A 15,748-nucleotide genomic window follows, 5' to 3' on the forward strand; every position below is an offset into this window, starting at 1 on the left:
GTAACAGCAACCAATAAAGCACATTGCTACTACTGCTGGATTTTATTTTCATTAGTTTTTAATTATAAACTGACCACTAGATGACACTTATTCATCTAAGGTGAACAAAAAACAGTGCCAAATGAGCACAGCTAGCAGCAAGATGCGAGCCAAACATGGGGCTACTTCTATGTAAAATAAATATATATTATTGTCCTATGAATATTTAGAAAAAGAAACGTTGGTATGACAGTTTAAAAGGGGATATGTAATAATAATAATAATACCATTTATTTTGAAGCGTCTTTCAGGACACCTAAGGTCACTGGATAAAGGACAGTCACATCAATATTTTATATATATATATATATATATATATATATAATATATTTAAAAGTACACAAACAATGTGGATGGATAGGATAATTTAAAAAGTGTTTTTCGAAGGTAACTGACGTATGAAAATAAATATTGTAATTGCCGTCAATACAGTATCTTCACTATCACTGTTATTTACAAGTTGAGTCAAATCCGAGCCTCTGCCAATTCTGCCCTCTGGCGGCTAAAACGCCGCACTGCGCCTTTACAATTTCATGAATGACAAGCGAGTCCTTGAACGCCATCCATCATTTAAAGTTTTAATTTATTCAGTCTTTAAAAAGTTCAACAACTTGAATGTCAGATTTTTAACAAAAGTTAGCATAATTTAGCTAATAAAATTAGGTCACAATGATGTCATCCACTAAGAAGTCAACGAAAAATGGGTGTGATGCAACTTCCGGTCCTGGCTATTAAAATAAATGATCCGTTCGAAAAAAAAGAAAACAGGAATGTGTGGAATTGTGAGAGTTGAAATATTTCCTCATTATTTCAGGAGGAAGCGGCGGCCATTGCGGTCACCGGTGCGTGTGCGCATGCGCGCGCAACGAGTGCTGACAGGAGGTTCACTAAGCTTTCTTCAAACTTCTGTAGGGTTTCCCTACTAAAAAGCCCAATTAAAGTTAAAAACAAACACACTCGAAATGGCTTATTAAAGCAGAATGTGGTGTGGATTTGAGTTGGTGCGCGTGCGTGAGAGCCATATGGCTGCAGGAAATGACTGGTTCGCTTCACTCTTGTCATCACCTTCCCACACGTTTCTTTCACGTTTCAATTTAAGGGGAGCGGCACAGCGGGCAACGCGCGCACGCATGCACGAGCGCACACACGGTCCGCATTAGCCCACGCCAGCTAGCAGTGTGTTGACACGAGAAAATATTGACAGCGTGCACGCAAACGCCGGTTATGTCCTGGCAGGTGGACTCAATGGAGTGGCCTGTGTGAATTGGAAGGGTTTGCATTGTGTTGAGAAATAAAAAAAAATCTCAATAGAAAAGGCTTGGAAATAAAGACAAAATACAACTTCAACTAAGGCAAAAGCAGCTTAAAAGCTTTCACGCAAGAGCTTTCAAACATTAGCTCCAGAGTTCATGCTCTATTAACAAATTTTTTCAAATTGTAACTCCAGATGATCTAATGGTCCAACTCCAGTAGTTATTGCAATTTTAATACATTATCGCTACAGAATAAGTGATTTGACACTTGGAATTGACCCAATTTCAACAGCCGCTCTGCCCCCCAGCTTTGGAACTCATTGTCACATGACCTCTGGAATTACGCCACCCTATCTACCTACAAATCCAGACTCAAAACTCACCTCTTCAGACTGGTCATCTGCCTCACATACCACCCTCTTTTTTAAGTTTACTTTCTTTTTGTTTGCCTTTTATTACTTGCTTGTTTTATTCTTGTTTTATTGTGGTTTGGTATTCTGTGCACAGCCAGCTTGGGTGTCCTGAAAGATGCTTTGACATAAAATGTATCACTCTTACTATTATTAAGGTTTAATTGTAACTTCAGAGTTAACGATTTAACTCTAGGAGTTGACCCAATTTGAAAACTCCATAGTTAACATAGCTTTAAAATTTGGTGAGTAATGTGAGGGTTTTTTAAAAAGTTTAAAATTAAAAATGTTCTTTACTAAGGATGTGTTAAAAATGCCCAACTGAGTTCAAATAGCATTTAAATATTTTATTCACGGTGCATATCTGGAGGGGGGGGTATGGGTTAGCACGTCGTTATATCATGCCCCTGGTCGTGATTTTATTCAACTGTAGGATGAAAATGGTGAAAGTAAGAGACTGTTTCAAATACAGTATAAATGCCAAAACAAACCTCCAAAAAGATGAAAAACTACTTTATTCAAGCGCATCTAAGAATTTCAAATACTTGAACACGCAACAAAAAAGCTGCAATGAGTTCATCCAGAAGATGGCATCAGCGATATAATACTTTTGAAGCCACATACACCACCTTTAACTCCAAAGTTAATGATCTAACTCCAGGAGTTAATCCAATTTCAAAATTGTGACTTCAGAGTTGGTGCTTTGACTCTAAAAGTTAACTTGAAAAATACAATAGTAACTTAAGAATTAACCCACATTTTAAACTGGTAACTGCGGTTATTGTCTTAACTCCAGAAGTTAATCCAAATATAAAGAGTTAATTATCCATTTGTAGGGGTTTGTGCATTTCTAAAAGGTAAAACTCCAGAGTCAATTATGTAACACCAGGCAATAACCCAATTTAAAGAAAGTAATTCCAAAGTTAAGTAATATCCAACTCTGGGAGTTAATGCAATTTTAAAACATTAACTCCAGATATTATTATTTGACACCTTAAGTTAACCCAATTTTCAATACGTCACTCCAATGTTATTGAACTAACTCCAAGATTTAATCCAATTTAGGACAATTTTAAAATCGTAACTCCAGAGTCAATGATTAAATCCCAGGATTTAACCTAATTTCAAAATAACTCAAAGGTGACTCCAGCATTTTCTGCAAAAAAGCCACACCCAAAATTAGCTTATTTTTGGGGCAACGGTTTCTAGCCGTTTTTAACACCCCCTACTAAATAATTCCACCTGAACAAGTCGTCACAAGTGCTCAATGCCAATGAAGTGCTAAGTGTTGCTTTTTACGGGGAGGAAACACACTGAAACAGTGTGTGTCTCAAGGCGGATTTGGTCCTGAGTTACAACCTGTTCGCTGACGGGAAGCCCCCTCCCACTCTCCCCTTCAGCTTTTTCCCTCATTAGGAGCACCGCGATCGTGTTGCATGTTAACCTGTGTGTGAGAATCCGTTCTCCGTCGCTAAAAACCCGATCACAAAAAAGATTTTTTTCATCAATCACGAGGTCAGGGGTCAACGGCATCTAGCGGTGAATTATTACACACTGTCACTTGAAGGAAACAGATACAATATAAACAAACAGGAAACGAAATTAGACATTTCTCCCGTCACATCTTCGCCCCGCCCCCAAAATGCGTTTGAGTGTGAACGCCACGTTGTAAAATGTATCCTCCCTTATTAGTGCTCACGTTTGTGGGTGTGTTCATTAAGCATGTGTCATGTTGTTAATAGCACACCTCGTTTAGGTTGTTAAAATCTCGCACAACCGAACTGGGGTGCTACACAAAGACCGTTTTGTGTGCGTGCAACTGTGCATGTGCGTGCGTTTGTGTATTAGCACAACATAAGTCACGTCCAGTTGCAGCTATTCAACCAGTTGACAGGCTGCGAGTAGCATGCCGAAGCAATAGGGGGCGCCACTTAATAGCACACCTTGTTTAGGCCGTTAAAATGTCGCACAACTGTGCTAGTGTGCTTTTCAAAGACCAGTTTGCATGGGGGTAATTTTACATGTCTGTGTGTGTTTGTGCATGAGCAAAACACAAGTATATTTACTAACTGGCAGGCTGCAAGAAGCATGCTGAAGCCACTTATGTCCAAAGATGTTGTAGTTACCAGGAAGCTGGCAGAAAATCACTCTATCTATCTACCCTAGCCATGTCCCTTGAGAGGAATGACCGACAGCAAGACAAACACATACAAAAACAAAGAAAATTAAAAAAAGGGAAAAAGTAGCAAAAAACACACACAAACATTTTTGGACCATGGCCAACCCAAATGCCCAAACAAGTTAAGCACCTCGGCACCCAAGTTGGTCATGCTTTCGTCCCTCCAGTTGAAACGGGACACGAGAAAGCGGCCATGTCACTCGGGTCAGGGTGACACAACACACTTTTCTGTTCAACAGCAGGGCCCGACACCTTTCACTGGTTTACCCCTGCCGCATCATACGGGAGCCCTGCCCATCCCTTAAAACGCGTCCAAACATCCCACTATCCTTTCACAACACCTCTCCACTCGGGAAAATGTGCAATGGACACAAAATTATATTGTCATTGAAATAAACCCTTTTAAAAAAAAGTTTTTTTAACATCAATAAAATATAAAAAAATAAAAAATAAACAATAGCTGATAATTAAAAAAAATCGAAATAATAAACTAAAAAAGAAATCACATAAAAAATATCATAAAGTAAAAAATATACTCAAAAAGAACTAAAAACTCAGATAATATATTTAAAAATAGAAACTGATTTGAAAAGTATTTTGAAATGATATTGTTTAGCACGTGTGCGGCACATTTCTGAGGTCATGGGTTCAAATCCAGCTACCGGACTTCTTGTGCGGAGTTTGTATGTTCTCCCTGTGCTTGCGTGGGTTTCCGCCGGGCACTCCGGTTTCCTCCCACATTCCAAAAAACATGCATTTCAGGTGAATTCCAAACTGTCCCTAGGTGTGGATGAGCGAGTTGTCTGTCCTTGTGTGACCTGCGACTGGCTGGCAACCAGTTCAGGGTGTCCCCTGCCCACTGCCCGGAGATAGCTGGGATGGGCTCCAGCACCCCCAGCAAGGATAATCGGTGCATATAATGGATGGATGGATAGATTGTATTGAATACAATAATCACAATAAAGTACATAAAAAAATGAAAAAAAAAAAAAATCAAATTCCTAATTGATTTAATATTTTAGTCATAAATTTTCAAAGCCAAAGCAAAATACATGTTTTAAATAGCAAAAAATAATGAATAAATATTAATGGTGTATTATGGTAATCAGTAAACAGATACACAGAATGTTTATACAGCATTAGAAAAATCCAATACTTAAAACAATTGAGTATTTTAATAATGGGAAAAAATACATATTTTTACAAATTAAAAGATAAAACCATCAATTCTAGGTGGGTAGATGTGTTTTTATGACATATTTTATGAACAAATAGTTTCTCTAGTTTAATTCATCAAAACTTTCACACTTGTACACTAAGATTAAAAAAAAGACTTGAAGTTGAATCAGGAAAAAATAGGCAAGACATGATTGCGCTTCTTTTTGCTCTTTTTTTTATATATGACAACAATTACTAAGCAAAAAAATTAGTCAAATGTATTGCCAGGAAAACAATCAGAAGCTGAAAAAAAAACGTAATTCAGCCACCTTTGCCCCTGTGACGCACACTCACGGCTGACAATGAGGCGCTCTAATGCATGTAAAAGCTATGGAGGTTATCACATGGCACTCAATTAGATAAATTTACTCACTCAGTTATGACAAATATTCAACTCCTTTCCTTCCTAATATTTCACCGTCTTTTATGTGTGAGTTCTGATGCTTTTATGGTCGCATGTGCGACTTTTATGCGAATATAAGAATCACTGTCAACGATAGGGTGAAGCATCAAAAGACTTCCTGGAACAAAAAGGATTGGGATAGGGCGCTGAAAAGTCAGACCGAAAAGTATTTGATCAATCATTTAAAATGAACAGATTCATGATCAGAAATCCTACTGCTCCAAGGTACCAGCGCCACCCACCCTGGAAATTCCAAATCTATGATATCATTTACAAGACATTTTCTTTAGCAGAGTCAAAATTTAATTTGAAGATGAAATAGTTGTGAACGGACAAACGTGCAGATCGTAAAAAAGGAGAACCAAATAGAAATTATGACGCATCTGGACACGAGGAACGTTGCCAGCTGGCCAGCAGCCGACGAGGTGCTGCATTGATGGAGCTAGCCAAAAATAAAAATAAACCAAACTAAATTCTTGGGATTTCTTTTTTTCTGTTAGAGACATAAGTACTCACAACTTTAGCTTGAGAGCAGTCTGGTTTGTTTGGACCTTTTATTTCCTTAATACATTGATAATTAATTCGAAAAAAATAAAAGTGAGTTAAAAATAATACAAAAAAATATGACAAACATTTTGTAAAATTAATTTAATAATAACATTTTGAAATATGATATCAACACAAACACACACACACACACACATTTTATATATATATATACAGTGGAACCTCGGTTCTCGGCCATAATCCGTTCCAGAACCCTGTTCGAAAACCAATTTGGTCGATCACGGAAAATCGTTTTTCCCATTAAAAGTAATGTAAAATCGTTTTAATCCGTTCCAACACCCTGAATGTTTAACATGAACGTAAACATGAAGCTAACCCAGGCTAATCGTACGTTCGCGTTAGTGTAATCTTCCGTACGAAAGATTAGGCTAACATGAACTTGTAAACATTTCTCGAAATAAATAAAAAAGATCAGAATGTAATCAAAATATAATAAAAAATGAAACTTTAAAATAAAAAAATATTTTAAATTTAATTGAAATTCACATAATTCTCAATGGTGATAATTAAAACAATGATCACAAATCACTAGCTATAAAAAGATTAAAAAACGAAATAAGATTCCAAAAAGATAAATTGAAATAATTAATCAAAATATAGGTAGAGGAATATTGCAAAAAAGTAAGACAACGGAGCTATCTGAAAGGACTTTGTGTTATATCTGACCACTAGATATCGCTGTATTGTGAAGTGCAACTGAAAACGAATGCTTCTGTGGAATAAGAATACGAACTATTGAAACTCAAAATAACCTAACTGCACTATTTGGCGTCTCATTTTACTGTCAAGCATTTTGTGAAGAAAAAAGAAAGGAAAAGGGAAAGACAACAAGAAAAGAAAAAAATGAAAATGAGGGAAAAATAATAAGGAAAATAAAAAGGAAAAGAAAACAATAGGAAAAGGAAAATAAAATAAAAAAAGGAAAATGGGAAAAAAGGAAAATAAAATGAAAACAGGGAAAATAGGGAAAAAGAAAGGAAACATGAAGAAAAAGAAAAAACTGAAAAACAGAAAATGGAGGGGAAACAAAACGGGAGGGAAAAGAAAAGATGAAGAAAAATATATGAAAAAATTAATAAAAGAGAAAATAAGGCGAATAAACAAAAGAAATCAGTAAAAGTCAAGTTAAACATGTTTATTTTTTACAGAAAATAAAAATGTGGAAAAAGATATAAAAAGGTGTTTTCATAGAACATAAATATGGAAAAAATGGTTTTACAACTAAAACGAATTTTCACATTCATTGTCATTGTGCATTTATGATTTTATTTACCATATTTCTGGTATGTAAAGGCGCACCTGATTATTATTCCTGGCAAATTTAGTGTAGGTGCAGCCCTGAAAATACGACAAGTAATCAAATAAGTAACACTACTCGTCTATGTGCAGTCAGCATCTTTGGGGAAAAAAAAGAGAAGATGGACGCGCTGCATGCATCAAAAGATGTCGGATGGGAATATTTTTCTCGTTGTCATCAATTCCCCCCGTTTGGCCCCCTTCTTTACCCGTCTTTCATCCCCATGAAGGCAGGGCCAAAACAGCCCGATTTCCCGAGCACTCATCTTTTATTAATCACATCTCAGCGCCGCGTCACACGCACGCAAAAAGAGAAAAAAAGGAAAAAAAAAAAGTGTTTCATAGGCGCGCCCCCGGGCTGGTTTGAGGAGGTGTTGAAGAAGGATTAGCGCACACTATAGCGAGCACGCGAGCACGCACCGTGCGCGCGCACGGCGAGCGGATATTCCGGGCCCTTGTTGTTGCAGGTGTGGAGTCATCGGGGGTCTCCATGCTCTGACCCCCGTTATCCCGGCAAGAGGGAGGAAGAGACGCCCGATGAAAAACACATTTCTTGCTCGGGGCTCTATCACCGAGGACCAAAAAAATGGGATGGGGAAGGGATTTGTAAATAGGGAGGGGGTTTCGGAGCTTGGAGCGACCATGCACAGAAAGCGGCCCTTTGTTTGCCTTTGTTTGTCAGACTATTCTTTATTTTCCTAACTTTGTTTTTTGTAACGAATTTTTACAAACATCTTTAAAATAATTGAAAAAAGCTAAAGATTATTTAGGAGGGCGGTGGGTTACTTTGCCTCAAGTTCTTCTTTTTAAAAACTATATTATAGTTTTTAAAATAAATGTTAAAAAAATAATCAGTGAATTATATATAAGTTGCTTTGGCCTCAAGCTTTTCTTGTTTCATGTTTTAAACTATATAACTTTTTTGAAGACACAATTTGCAAAAAAAAAATCAACAAAATAATTTAGAAAAGTTTAGGAATTCTGGGGGATGACTTTGACCGCAAGTTTGTCTTTTTTCGTTTTTTTCTACTATATTATTTTTTATAATCGTTGTTTTTTTTTTTTTTTTACAAAAATCAACAATATAATTGAGAAAAGTTTATTTTATTTTTGGCACTTAATTGCACTTTTAAATGAATTTTTACAAAAATCAAGTCAAGTCATTAAATCATTGTAAAAATGTAAATATTTTTTTCCTAACTGTATTACTTTTTCTAATAAAAACAAATGATACAAAATATTTGAAAAAAGTGAATACAAAAATATATTTTTAAATTAATTGAATTAGTTTAGATTTGGTTTAAATAATTTTTGAGGGGACAAATATGAATATTCCAAGTTTTTTTTTATGGATTAACTAGTTTACAGAAGATGGTTGCATGATTTGGAAAATTATTTTAAATTTGAATACATCTAGTACAATTTAAATTACATAAATTGACAATTTTGTTCCTCTGTAAATTCCAATGTCCAATTTCAAAACATTTTAGTTACAACTATAATTTCTTTCTTGAAAATATCCATTAGCTCAGGAGGTAGAGTGCTCGTCTTGGGATCAAGAGGTCGCAGGTTTGATTTCTGTCTCCTCCGTGTTATATGTCGAAGTGTCCTTGGGCAAGACACTGAATCCCTGATAACCGCCAATAGGCAGGTAGGTGCCTTGCATGGCTGACTGCCTATTAGTGTGTGTGTGTGAATGGGTAAGTGTGAAGCACATTGTAAAGCGCTTTGGGAGGTCTTCATCGACTTGAAATTCGCTATATGAATGCAGACCGTTTACCATTTACCATTCCAAATTTCAAAGGCCAGAGTTTTTTTCTCTGGACTTTTTTAAGCCTAGAAAAACTTGGAAAATAACAGATTGGCAGATTAAAAAAAATTCAAATTATGGAAGCATAAGACCAGTTTTTTTTTAGACCAATACAAATAATAAACTGTCAAGTAGTCCTTGATACCCATATCATAAACCAATACTGGTAGTACATGGCTGATACTAAAGTAATGCAATAACTAAGGAAAATAATAACTTAACCCATAAAGATGACACAAAATTATTTAAAATTATTCCTCAAAACGTGTAGTTCACGGGGCCTCTAACCACCTGCGTCGTAGTATTCCTGATTAAAAATCCGCCACTATAGAGGACACTTGATGGTACCTTGGACACACTTTTCATATACAATTCACCTGTTGTGAAAGCAGAGTTCAAATGGTGAACTACATTGGAGTGATTCCTCCAAAACACAGATATTTTCCCTTTTTTGTTTTTGTCTTGAGGCCTGGAGACACCCAAACACATCGTCCACGTGTCCTGGCTGGCTCGGTGTTTGAAAATATCCAACGGGCTCATAAAAAATGATGATGATGTTTGGGGTGCAACCACGGTAACGACGACCAATGGGAATAAGCCATAAAATAGAGAGGAAGGTCAAACAGTTTGAATCATTTTGTTCCGAAAGGACACCAAGTCTTCATTTTTAAGGACTTGGCCTTTTTAGAGCGCCTCGTCGTCTGCCGTGAGTGTAATTCCGCAAAAGATAGAACAGGAGTCACTAACCTATTCGAAGCTAAGCACTCCTTCTTTTGTTGAAGATTATTGCAAAGGGCTACCAGTTTGATATGCATTTTTAAAATAACCTATCGTGTCATTATTATGTTGTTACTATGTTATTACTATATTATTACCGGGTTACAATTATTAGAAGTAGGGTAAAATTAGGCTCAGTAATCAAACAAAAAAAAAAACAGAAACATCTGCCTAGTATAAGGCCACAGAGTACACAGTAATCCCATATAACGCAGTTTACCTTTCACAATGTCGTTGGTTCATGGATGTTCCTCATCAGTACCTACGAGAGAAGGTATTGGGGAAAAAAACAATTACAGGTAGGGTATACAGAACTTTTACCTGTTTAATGATTTTCAGGCCTTTGAATGGTTTGCGCTCAGTGCATAATACACTGTTTGAAAATATGATAAAAAAGCTTCACGGATTTCGCCTGTGACTTTTTTTTCTAGAACAAAAATCCCCCACCCCATTCGCCTCACTCCCAACGTAATCAACAAGGGTTCACTATAAATATATTAATCAGAGGGTATTGATTACAAACAACTGTGGATGTTTTAATTATTGATCATGTCATTTCCCAAGACCGTTAGAAAGCAAATTTCCCAAGATCGAAGAGCTACTCAGCCTCAGGTGATCTATAGGTGGCTGCCTTAGGCCCGCAAGCACCATGTTGGTGAACCCTGAGAAAGAAGGTGCAAAAGGTTTTATGATCTAATACATAACTCGGAAAAGCCAACATTTCGCAAATAAATAAATAAATAAATAAATAAATAAATAAACAGCCATATTTTTCCAGGATAAAATGAATTGTTTTAAGAGGTTTTCAGAATGTATAATCTCATAAAGAATACGAAGTAAAAACTTTTCACGTATCATAACCAAGTTATTACTGCCCATTATAAAAAAGAAGGTAAAAATAGGAACCTTTGAGGGAGGCACCGGATAATTTTCTATCCAGCGTTGTCATAAAAAGCCGCGACGTGTTTGTGCACATTTCAACGCCCTAAACACGCCAATAAAATGGCATTCCTTCAATATGCGCTAAATACTACTCGGAGGCGGGATTTGCAGCCAATCTTTTTTTTTTTTTTTTTTTTACTTTGTTCTTTGATATAAAAAATGCTTAAATGCTTCCAGTAGGGAGAACGAAACGGGATGAAAATAAGCGTTGTTGTGCACTTTTTAAGACGCACGTGTAGGGATCCCCCTTTCTTGTGCCCCACCTCAAAACCCCCGAAAACTCAATTAAGAGCTGCAGATGTTTTGCCTTTTAAGATTGCGATTTTCACATCATCATCAACTTTTGCATCGTTACGAGCGCACTTTTTCCCCACAAAGCAGGTGATAGGGAAAGTTTCTTACGCAAATAATAAGAAATGTTCACTGTACAAACAAAACTATAAACACATTTAGTATCTTTACATTCCTTTTTTTTATTTAAAACATATTCCTTTGTTAAAAATGCTGAGTCTGTTTGCATTTTCTGGGTATGATCGAATGAAGTGGCAAAAGGCCGCCATCGGGGGTAAAGAGGTGGGTTAAAACACGTGGACCTTGATGATAACAATAATTTACACTAAATAGTAACAACTGGGAAACTGTGTAAAAAAATGGATTATATAACACTAATTTTGTTGGTATAAGGTCCAAAAAGTTTGAATCACGTTGCAGGACAAACAGATTTGGAATAAATTTGTTATAGCATAGAAGGGATGGAAAGAAAATCCATCCAATTTGTGGGAAAAAAGCTCCAATTTGAGAATATTGTTTTATTTTTTCAGGGTTTGTCCATTTGAAAAACAGCTGCCTTTTAGGCTAGATTAAAAATCATAATTAAATCATTTTGGACTACAAAATATTAATGATGAAACTTTGTTTACATTAGTACAGTTACATACAACCTGTATTGTTTTTTTATTTAACCTTCCTTAAATATCGTCTAATGGAATGTCTAAAATTGTGCAGGAAAAACAAATATTTTAGACAAGAATCAATTTAACATAAAACGTGCAAACTGGAAGAAAATACACGTTTGGTGGAAAAGGGGTACATCTCAAGGATATTTAGCAGTTATGAATACTGAACAAAATATATATTTTAATGGTTGTAGTTTTAAGAAAACATATTTAATTTGAAGATAAATCGCTAAGTTGTTATTGGTGGATAAAAAAAGATAAAAGATGCACTGTTTCTCCTAAAAATAAAAAAACAAAATACAAAACAAATGCAAATTAAATGGGAAATAGTTAAAAACTACATGCCGAACTCATGGTTAAATCATTTTACGAGATCCGTGAAACAATGCTAAGAGAAGCAGAAGAGAAAAATCAGCAGCAGTACTTCGAACAACGACTTGCTGTTTTAAATATGTCCACTGGATGTTGACTAAGGAAGGTGCCACTCGCTCCCACTCTAGTATTTGCTGACAACCATAATCAACCAGAGAACACCGAGGAAACCCATCCTGATGTTATTTAACTTAAAATAAAAGTCACAGGCATGCTGTTTAAGGCAATATCAAAAACACAAAAATTGTGTGTCTTTACAAAAGTTTAAAGAAGCTTTAACTCCTTTCTAAAATAGATATGAAATCCAACAGTAAAGTTCCCATATTTAGGTAAATATTTTCATTAAAGAATCATTAAATAATTAAATTTACCGTTTAAATTATGGTTCTTAAGCTATTTTTGTCACTTTCCAGTCTGCATGAATTTCACAGAGTTGAATTAACTGCAGTGGAATTACATTCAATTGTTGTCGTTATAATATATATATATATATATATATATATTTATATGAATGCATGCATGCATCAAAACGAACACTACAATCGATAAAATCTTCGTGAAAGACAAAAATGTTGAAGAAAAAAACCTCAATAATCATTTTGTAATCAAATCTTACAACCCTGGATGACACTTGAATCGTGAGCCTCCGAAAAGACCCAGAGCCCTCCAGCTAGGGCACACTTTTAATGTCATTAATCTACTTGTGAGAATGGTCAATGGCTCAAATGAGTTGGACGCCCCTGGTCTAGACAAACAAAAAACATTGTGCACAAGTTTATCTTTACAAAAGAAATGTTGTTTTAAAAGACGTTAGGCCTGCGCACCCGTGAAAAAAGTTGTCATTCGTTCGTGACGTCGGGACCACGTTTCCAAAACACGCGCGCAGGTGTTGCCTTCATGGAGGTGAAAACTTCCAACCTCGCCTTCCCCCCGCACCATAAAAACGAAACCAAAGTCTCAATTTAGACGCTTACTTTGCCGCCATTTTCGCTACCATGCAATGTGCGCGCGCGCACGCGCGTGCATGTGTGTAATTATCTCCAGAGTTTCCTGAAAGCTTGCCACATAATGAGCTGCTAAAGGTGCACACGTTCGAGCTCTGCAGTGCATCAAAGGACCACATTCATTTGACGCTAACGCCGATAGTTTGTCCTCTCATTAACACACACGCGCATGCGCTAATGAGGCAATCGCGGCAACCGCCATGTCAAAACAACAATAGAAAAGGAACATCTGCAGCTAATCAGTGTTGACAGAAGTGTGATAAAAACGTGGTATCTTAGTAGAGAAAAATATTTTTTTCTTGCTGTTAAATGTATTGATCAAGTGTCATTTGCCTTATTATTATCATAGGGTAGTTCATGATTTGCATCCACTATCTGCACTGTTTATCCTCAGTCTCGGGTCGCGGGGGTGTTCGAGCCTGTTCCAGCGAGCTCTGGGCAGTGCACACCCTGAACTGGTCGCCAGCCAGTCGCAGGGTTCACAGAGACGGACAACTCACTCGCTCATTCACACCTAGGGACAATTTGGACCGTCCAATTAACCTGACATGCATGCTTTTTGGATTGTGAGAAGAACCAGAGTGCACAGGAAGAACATGCAAACTACGCACAGGTAGCTGGATTTGAACCCATGACATCAGAACTGTGTCGCGGACACCCTAACCACTCAGCTGCTGTGCCGCCTATAGTTCATGATTAATTAATATAATTCAATTATAATGCAAAAATTAAAGTAGTTTTTTAGTACAGAAAAACATTTTTCCTCATATAATACTCGCTATAATCAGTATGTAGTTTATGATTTATGAGAATAATTTTGATATCAATGTGGTGTTTCAGGAGAGAAAAATATAAATATTCCCAAATTTTATGTGCTGTAAAATGTATTTATTATGCATCATTTTATTTATCAGATTATATGTAATTCTTGATTTATTATTATTTAAATATAACATAATGCAGAACTTAAGTGGTATTTGAGTAGAGTAAAATATATTTATCATGTTTGTTTGCTGTACAATATTTTCGTGATGTGTTTTATTATCATTATGTAATTCTTGTTTTATTTTAATAATTTTATTATATTGCAATGTGGAAGTTATTTTTAATTTTGTTATAGAGTAATATATATTCCCTTATTTGTATTTGCTGTAAAATTTATTAATTGTGTATTATAATATTTGCTTTATTATAATTATTAAACCTATCAGTTATTGTTATACCTTAATTGTATTCAATTCGGAAGTTTCATTTTTCATTTCATTTCATTTCATTTAAAGAAAAAAAATCACATTTGTATTTACTGTAAAGTGTATTGATTATGTGATTGGCCTAATTGTTATATTATGTATTTTATTACATTTTAAACATATTAAAGTACTATTATAGCGAGGAAAATATTTTTTGCGGATTTTGTATGCACTGTAAAATTGATTAGTTATGGATTATTTGCTTGATTATCATCATAATACGATTCTTGATTTTTTTTCCCCCCCATTATTATAATTTAATTCAATTTATCTAGCCGGCCACCCACGTGATCTGATTTATGTATTATTTATTTTAAGTAGAAACCAAATATCGCATGGATGGGCACTCGTCATGAAATTAGAAATAAAACTATAACAAGACACAGTAGTGAAACAATATAAAATAACCTTTCTAAAATTAATAGCGTAAGAAAATAGACGCGGTCGTATTTTTTTATTATTTATACTCTTCTGTTTTATTGCCAAATATGAGTTCGTTGCAGATAGTTAACATGTCTAAATAATAACGGGTGAACAATGATTTATCACATGTAAACCACTGACCACGAACATTAAAGTCGAGTCAGGAATATTTTCCATCTTAATGGCTGGAAGAGAGCAAGAATATGATACGTTTGTTTTTTTCAAACATGAAATACTTACATTTAAGGCCTCGATGTGAAAACAATTATGCAATTTTCCAGGGAGCTTGACGAATAAAGTAAAACAAATGACCGAAAAAATACCAGGAATATTTCGATAAATGCTTAGAACATATTAGATATGACTTTTTAAACATTTTTCATTTTAGCAATTAATCAGCTATCACTACATTTACCAATTTTAATTGACTTGCACGTTCGTCACTGTCAATCGGAAAATATCAAAACACTTTTTCTTTTTGAAACAAATAACTTGATCACTTGATCATTTAAGTATCTTACAATTAAAAAATGTCAACAAATTCTCAAGATATATTTCAAACGCACTCCAAATTATAATCGATTTATAGATGTGTTTTTAAAATTAGAATGTGAACATTAGAATTCAAATGGTCTCTATTATCATCGATAACGTAGTGAACATCGTATACGACGAAATAAGACTGCTAGTCTTTATATTAATTGATGTAACGTGGTGAAAGAATGTAGGCAACGAAATTAGACATTCATGGAATATCATGTAATAAAGACTTTAAAGAGAAAAACAATAAGACTGTCAGAATAGGCAAAAATATTTACAAAGTAGTACTTAGAGGCTGGCCCAAGTTAT

General features: G+C 35.4%; 1 protein-coding gene across 1 annotated transcript in view; it reads right to left on the minus strand.

The window, feature by feature from the left end:
- Window positions 1-15,748, minus strand: part of LOC148346066 (hormonally up-regulated neu tumor-associated kinase) — a 72,204-nt gene that overhangs the window by 21,278 nt on the left and 35,178 nt on the right. Inside the window, exon 3 of the mRNA XM_088324667.1 lies at window positions 10,173-10,214. The gene's annotated coding sequence lies outside the window, so the exon portion shown is untranslated. The remainder of the gene's footprint in view (window positions 1-10,172; window positions 10,215-15,748) is intronic.

The sequence above is a fragment of the Urocampus carinirostris genome, chromosome 20, assembly GCF_059441175.1.
Source record: "Urocampus carinirostris isolate Australia breed hairy pipefish chromosome 20, RoL_Ucar_1.0, whole genome shotgun sequence".
Taxonomy (NCBI): Eukaryota; Metazoa; Chordata; class Actinopteri; order Syngnathiformes; family Syngnathidae; genus Urocampus; species Urocampus carinirostris.